The sequence below is a fragment of the Mobula birostris genome, chromosome 1, assembly GCF_030028105.1.
Source record: "Mobula birostris isolate sMobBir1 chromosome 1, sMobBir1.hap1, whole genome shotgun sequence".
Classification (NCBI taxonomy): domain Eukaryota; kingdom Metazoa; phylum Chordata; class Chondrichthyes; order Myliobatiformes; family Myliobatidae; genus Mobula; species Mobula birostris.
This window is the reverse complement of record NC_092370.1, coordinates 100173607-100182197: the sequence shown is the minus strand read 5'-3', so window position 1 is coordinate 100182197 and position 8591 is coordinate 100173607.

Sequence of the window (8591 nt, the reverse complement as noted above, 5' to 3'; positions counted from 1 at the left end):
AGAGAGCGAGAGATCAGTGTGCATGCATACGCAATAGGTCAATATGCACAGGTAAATCATCAGTCCCTATGTCGTGCTAGGATGAGTCATTGCCTAAAAGAAATAGATCCATATGTTAGACTTCCTCCGGCTTTAGATTAATGTAACAATTAACTGTATTTGAAACAAAACATTAAATTTCCCTTTAAAGAAACCATATGAAAAAATTAAACATGATTTCACAGTAACACCCCATAACTAACTTCACTAGAGATTCCGTCTTTTGGGTGGCACTCCGTTGCTTTCAGGATATTGCCTTTGGACCTGTGGAGTGGTATCAGGTTTGGCAGGTGTCTGGTCGACAACATTCTCTGTTGCAGCTTTCACATTGCGGTTGGCAACCTGATCATCACTGACTAGAATGTGTCCGTCTCACTGGATGCAGTCAACTCTGGCGTGTTCTTCAGCTGAACGACCAGTACCTGCTCCATATGGCGTCTCCATGTATGATCTCCAACATCCACTGTGTACATCAATGGTCTGGATCTTGCAACTATCCTACCAGATGTTGACTTGTCTTCTCGGTAATCAGGCGCTAGGACTTCCTGTTCAACCTTGAAACTCCTTGCTGATTCACTTGGCAACTAGTTGAATTGTTTATTCTGCACTTTCCTCCATAGATGTGGTTTCAGGTCTATGCAAAACCTCATACTCTTGCTCATGAACAACACTACAGGTGTTTGATTTGTCGTTGCATGAACACACAAAAAGGAAACTGTCCACTCTGTGCTGTCGAGTAACGGCCTCCTAGTCCAGAGCTTTAACAGACCTCTTGAACCTCTTGGATGAACATTTCAGCAAACCCATTTGTTGCTGGGTGGTGAGGAGCTGACTTGATATGCCTAATATTTTTTTCATGAGTACTCTGAACTCTTGTGAATTGTATTGTCATCCATTGTCACAAACAATATGTTCGTTCGCCTTTTCTGGCAAAGATAGTCCTCAGGGTGAATGCAGCCTTTTCTGATGTGGTTGACTTCATTGGTATGACCTCTAGCCACTTCAAATGAGCATTCACAGCAATCAGAAATACGGAGTCCATGAATTGACCCAGAGAATTCATTATACACTCTTTGCATAATGAAAGACGGGCACTCCAGTGGGTGTAATGATGCCTGTGGGGGTACATTTTGAACTTTGTCTATCCATTCCCAGCCACCACACGTAGCTTCAAGCAGGACTCTTCATCTTGACTGTACCAATGCAGATTCTCTAACAGTCTGGTCTGCAGTTTAGTGGGAACCACAACTCGAGATTCGCACATCAGCGTTCTTTGACATACAGACAGTTGGTCTCAACTCAGTGAGAACTCCGGAAACAGGATTACCATGAACTGGCCAACTTTTCATGAAGATGTCACAGACTTTTGACAATGTTGGGTCATTCCTTGTTTCATTTTATATTTCAGAATTTGTTACCAACAGCTGGTCTTCAAATGCAGTGTGAAACACTTCTGCTGGGTCACATTATGGGTAAAAATTCCATTACATGAATCACATACCGGCCTCCAAATAGTAGCCAAGAAGTGAGGTTGAGATTGCAAGGGGAATTGGAAAATGCATGTCAAAAGGTAATGGCACAATTGTAATGGGGGACTTTAATATGCAAGGGGATTGGGAAAATCAGGTTGGTGTCGGATCGCAAGAGAATGCCAATGAGATGGCTTTTTAGAGCAGCTTGTGCTTGTGCCGACTCAGGGAAAGGCTATATTAGATTGGGTGTTGTGTAATAATCCAAATCCTATTACAGAGTTTAATGTAAAGGATCCCTTAGAAGGCAGTGATGATAATATGTTTGAATTCATACTGCAATTTGAGAACGGGAAGCATAACTCACATCGCACTGGAATAAAGGGAATTAGGCGTGAGGAATGAGCTCGTCCAGGTGGATTGGAGGACGATACTTGCAGAGATGATGGCAGAGCAGAGACAGCTGAAATTTCTGGGACTAGTTCACAAGGCGCTGGATTGATATGTACCAGAGAGGAAGAAGTACTCAAATTCGCCTATGGACACAAGCAATCAACAGACGATGCAATAGCCGCTACTGTACATACTGTCCTCACACATCTGGAGAAGAAGGAAGCTTATGTGAGAATGCTATTCTTGGACTACAGTTCAGCATTTAACACCATAATTCCATCCAGGCTCGAGAGGAAACTCAGAGAACTCACATTGACCCCGCCTTTTGTAGCTGGATCCTGGACTTCCTGTTAGTTTGCCTACATTGATGTGGTTCCTAAAGGTTGTTATACCCGGAGATGGTAATGGGGACAATCTCCCACTACCTATTAAATGCTCCTAAAGGCGTATGCCTCAAGTAGCCTCTGACAACTAAATCCAACTCCTGGACTTCATACGTGGCGCAGCTACTAATTTCTATAGACAGGAGAAGGGGCAAAGGCGGGCTACTAGAGCCTTAAAATTAGTAACTTCAGACAGATGGGTCTCAGCAGACATGGTTGACTGCTCATCGAGGAGAAGGAAAACTCTGATCTCGAACCTCCACTGCCTGGAAGTTATACTCATTTATGGGGAAGGCTTTGGGAGTAAACCCCCGAGAGAAAATCCCGACCTGGAGACCCTAAGGTGGTCCTACATGGAATTCAATGCTACTGCGACAAGAAAGCAGCATCGATCATCAAAGACCCCCATCAAAGGCCTTGTTAAAGCATCATTTTTGTAAGTTCTAATGTATTTCTTTTTCCTGTAAATGCCCGCAATAAAATGAACCTTAAGGTCATATATGGTGGGCATATATTTACTTTGAGAATAAGTTTACTTTGACTTGATTCTCCTTTAACTTTACCTTTATATTGCACATTAACTGCATTTCCCTCATCAAACATTGCTGTTATTTCACTGTAATGTTTGAATTTAACAAATTTACACTGCTTTACTCCCATCACTCCATGTTTCCAAGTAACTGCTAATGGCATCCCAAATCTCCATTTCTGGAAGTTAACCAAGTATCAAGTTCATTCAGACAGACTGCTCTGTAGTTATTGGCCCTTTTACTGAGAAAGATTATGAAACATCTTTTATATTGACTTGAGTGAATTCTTTGAACTTTGAGATATGTTTTGTCTCACTTACTTGAGTCCTGCACCAATTTAATGAACTTGTTTCCCATGAAGGGCAATATCTCAAAGAAGACCTAGTTACCCACGGCACTTTCAACCCTGTGGAAGTGGACACTCTTGCAGTAGATAAGCAGGTCGGGCAGCTCCTTGAATAGCTTGATGTTTGCACCCTGCAAGGAAGAGTTCACAGACACACAAGTTATCCTGCCGAAGTTCACTGAGCAACCTTCAATTTCAGTAAGTCCAAGGACTTCAGGAAAAGGAAGTCAAAGGAACAGACACTAGTCCTCTCCTTGGGTTCAACAGTGTTTCATCCAACATTAAGGACCACTGCACCCAGTGATGATATACCTGATTCCTATGCTGAGTAAATCAATCCTGTGGCCAACTCAGTGCTTATTGAGGTAGACAGTGAGTGCCTAAAGGATTTAGCCTTAACCACCTGTGTCAAGATCTTCCTTTCAATCTTTTTTTATTGATTTAAAAGAATAAGGATAAATACAAACCAGAAGAGAGGTTATCACAAATACATATATCAATAACGGTACAAACATAGAAAGGAATATACACTGTCAAAATCATAGATAGTATTAAGCTAATATAAAGAGAACCACTTCTCCTCTTAACAGTTCATAGGAAAAAAAAGTCAAGATTTCCTGTTATTGAGAAAAAAACCCACTAAACTAACCTAAAACAAAAAAAAAGGGGGACTGGGCAGTCCATTTTGAGGATACAGTTAAAGAGAAAATCCTTCTGATCAAATCTAAACCTTTGCAGAGAAAAAAAATTAACTGGAAAAGTAAAAAGATTTAGATCATATGAAAATTTGAATAAAAGGTTTGCTCAGATTTAAGAGATGTATCAAACGTCTGACTCCTTATTTTCTCCAAAGTTAAACAAGACATAATGGAGAGCCAAAAAAAAAAAAAAAACAGTAGGTGGATTGGGATCCTTCCAGTACAATAGAATAGCTCTCCTAACCAATGAAGTTGAGAAAGCTATCATTCGTTAAGCGGAAGCGGGAACGTTTTCTGCTTCCATTGGAATAATCCCAAAGATTGCCGTAAGTGAATTAGGTTGTAGGTCCAGGCTTACAACTTCTGATATCATTCTAAAAATATCTCTCCAAAAGTTATTTAACTTTATGCAGGACCAAAACATGAGTTAAAGTGGCCACCTCAGTATTGCATCTATGACAAGTAGGATTTATATTAGAAAAAATATGCGCTAGTTTTTCTTTTGACATATGCGCCCTGTGCACTACCTTGAACTGAATCAAGGAGTGACCGGCACAAATAGGTGAATTATTAACTAAATGACAAATTTTATTCCATTGATTATCTGAACGTCACTCTTGAAGTTCCAATTCCCAAGCCTGTTTAACCTTATCATCAGACATCATTTGTAAATTCAATATCCATTTATATATGATGGCTATAAATCCTTTTTGGAATGGCTTAAGCTTAAAGATAACATCTACCATATTTGGTAAATGAGCAAATGGGTAATTCGGTAACAAACCGTGTAAAAAAATTCCTAACTTCTGAATACCTAAAAAAATTGTGCATTAGATAAATCATATTTGTCCACTAGCTGACAGAAAGACATTAAACAATCCTCTAAAAACAAATCTAGATAAGTTATTATTCCCTTAGTTTTCCATGTTAAAAAGGCCTTATCTAAAATTGATGGTTTAAAAAAATAATTGAAAAGGATATTACTAGAAAGAACAAAGATATTTAAGTCAAAATACCAAGATAGGTAAAATAATTTTAGCAATATTAAAAAGGTATTTGATATTTATCTTAATTATTAATAGGAAATACTTCACTTTTAGGTAAATTTAACTTGTATCCAGAGAAAGTACTGAATTCAGTAAATATGGATAACATAGAAGGAACAGATTTCCTAGGGCCTGAGATGTAAACTAATAAGTCATTTGCGTAGAATGAAACGTTATGTCCTTTATTCCCTCTCTTAATACCCTGAACAGAGTTGGAATCCTTAAGAGCAATAGTAAGTGGTTCTAAAGCCAAATTAAATAATAAAGGACTAAGAGGACAACCCTGATGGGTTCCTCTCTATAGTCTAAAATAAGGAGATTTTTTATTGTTAGTTATGACCGCAGCCATCAGAGCTTGATACATCAGTCCGATCCAGGAAATAAATCCCGGACCAAAATTAAATCTCTCCAAAACCTGAAATAAATAAGGCCATTCCACCCCATCAAAGGCTTTCTCTGCATCAAGAGAGACAATACATTCAGATTCTTTAAATGAGGGAGAATAAATAATGTTTAACAATATTTGAATATTAAAATGTGAAGACCTATTTTTAATAAATCCAGTTTGATCATTTCAAATAACAGTATGCAACATATTCTCAAGCCTATTAGCCAGAATCTTAGAGAGAATTTAAAAGTCCACATTCAATAAGGAAATTGGTCTATAGGAAGCCCACTCAGATAGATCTTTTCCTTTTTTAGGAATCAAAGAGATTGATGCCTCATAAAAAGTTTTCAGGAGATTCCCAGAGGATATAGAATCAGTGAAAGTTTGCCTGAGATGTGATGTAAGCATTTCAGTAAATGTCTTATAAAATTCCACCGTATATCCATCTGGTCCTGGAGCTTTCCCTGCATAGAGGATATAGCCCTAGCTATTTCCTCTTGTTTAATAGGCGCATCTAATGTGTTAATATCTTGAATAGAAATTTTAGGTATATTTAACTTTTGCAAAAATCTATTCATAAAGATAGTGACAAGATCTTCAAGAGGCCTTCCTCAACCCTCCTGGTATCTCCGCACTCCTCCAGTTCTGGACAAATATTCAACTACTTCTGGGACAGAGTCATACAGCAGGGAAACAGGCCATTCAGACCATCTTGTCCATGCCAAAGGAGTTGCCCAGTCAGCTGGTTGTATCTGTCTGTATTTGGCCCATGGCCCTCTAAACCTCTCCTGTCCATGTACTTATCAAGATGCTTTTAAACAATGCTGATGCCCCCGCCTCAACCACCATCTTGGGTAACTCATTGTGACTACACACCACTCGTTGCAGGAAAAGATGCCCCTGATGTACTCTTAGCTATGATCAGAAACCTATCCCTCTTGAAGTAGCACCCTACCCCTGGGGAAAAAAGACTGTGTGCGTTTACTCTGCTTATGACCCTTGTGGTCTGAAACGCTTCTTACATGTTGCCTCCTAAATCTCATAATTTCCAGGGGATAAAATCTATTTATGCAACCTTTCATCATAACTCCGGCCCCTAAGTCTAAGCAGCATCCTGGCAAATCTGTTCTGCACTCTTCCCTGTTTAATAATGTAAGACCAAAATAGGAGCAGAGTTAGGCCATTTGACCCAGCGAGTCTGCTCCACCATGGCTGATCCATTTTCCCTGTAGCCCCATTCTCCTGCCTTCTGCCCATATCCCTTCTTGTCCTGAAGAATCAAGAATCTGTCAACCACTCCCTTATGTACATGTAAATACTTGGCCTCCACAGCCACCCGTGACAATGAATTCCAGATTCACCACCCTCTGGCAAAAGATATTTTCCCCCACCTCCATTCTAAAAGGACACCCCTCTATTGTGAGGCTTTGTTCTTTGGTCCGAGACTCTCCCACCATAGGAAACATCCTTTTCACATCCACTCTACTGAGGCCTTTCAACATACAACTGGTTTCAATTAGGCCACCCCTCATTCTTCTGATTTCCGGTGAATATAGGCCCAGGGCCATCAAACGCTCTTCACATGACAAGCCATTCACAATGGGAATCATTTTCATGAACCTTCTTTGAAGCCTCTCCAGTGTTAGCACATCCTTTCTGAGCCCAAAACTGCTCATAATAATCCAAGTGAGGCCTCACCAGTGCTTTATGAAGCTTCAACATTATATCCTTGCTTTTATATTCACATCATCTTGAAATGAACACGCACATCATTCTGCCTTCCTCACCACCGACTCAAGCTGCAAATTAAATTTTAGAGAATCATGCACAAGGACTCCCACGTCCTTTGAGCCTCAGACTTTTGAATTTTCTCTCCGTTTAGAAAATATTCTCCCTTTTTATTTCTTCTACCAAAGTGCATTACCATACATTTCCAGACACTATATACCATCTGCCACTTCCTTGCCCATTCTCTTCATCTGTCTAAGTCCTACTATAGTCTCTCCAATTCCTCAACACTACCTGCCCCTCCACCTATCTTCATATTGTCTGCAAATGTAGCCAGAAAGCCATCAGTTCCATTTTGTCAGATAAGATTTAATTTGGCTGTTTTGACACTGATCAACAGAAAAGACTCTTCCATTTCAAAGTGCCAACAGATCTTAACAAAGTGATCTTCCAGAACCTCGATTCCAGCCTCAACTTCCAGAAACACGATTCTTCCTCAGGAATTGATCCTTGGCAAAGATCCAAAGGCAAGACCGATCACCAAACAATGGGAGTTCAAACTCTGGACTCATCAGTGGTGAATACTGAATGTCAAACTCCATTCTCATCAATTTAGGAATCCAGGGGGTTACTGGAATTCATTCCTCCTGCCAACATAGAACTCAGACTCCAGAACCCGCTGACAGCTCTCTGTGAGTACACTGGGGAATTCAAAGGCAGAACATCTGCGAATCTATCAGTCTGCTGGAAGTTATGTTCAGTCTGTTCTGTTGAACATTGTGGGAATGTTCTGTTGTCATCACTGTAACTTTTTGTGTACATGTGACTCCAGAGGACCCAGAGAAAACCCATCTATTCCACAGTGAGAACGTATAGGGACACCTTACAGAGATGGCAGGATTTTAACACCAAAATCCAACTCCCTGAGCTTTAATAATGTCGTATTAACTGCTCTGCGATCACGGTGTCCTGGTTGTTAACACAAACGACATATTTCACTCCATGTTTCTCTGTACATGCAGGAAATGAAAGAATCTGAATGTGAATGACTAAAGAAGGGAGGGAGTGAATGACTGAAAGAATGAAGAGTGAGGAAGAGGAAGAGGATGAATGAGGGAGTGAGCAAGGAAGGGTGAGGTGAGTGAGCAAATGTGCAAGAGAGGGAGTGAATATGAGAGGGCAGAAGGGAGAGTGAGCAAAGCTGAGTGAGTAAGTAACGAAGGGAATGAATATGAGAGGGAAGGATGTGAGTGAATGAGGGAGGGTATGATGGAGGAAGCCAAAAAATGAGGTAATTGGGTGAATGAATGAGCAAGGATGAGAGAGACAGAATGAGTGGACAAGGAATAGAGAAGGAATTCAGTGAATGTGAACTAAGGAAGGGAGAGGGGACCTACCTTTTCTTCAAGGTTCGGCTTCCTTGCATCCTCCTGCATTTCAGCAGCCTCAAATTCATCCGAGACCTTGTCGTTCTCTGAGATGTGAATTCTTCCAATCGATCCACCCTCTTGAGCTTCACCTGGATCTTTCCCTTTAGGTGCTGTAGCCATCACAAGACCAAGAAGGAACAA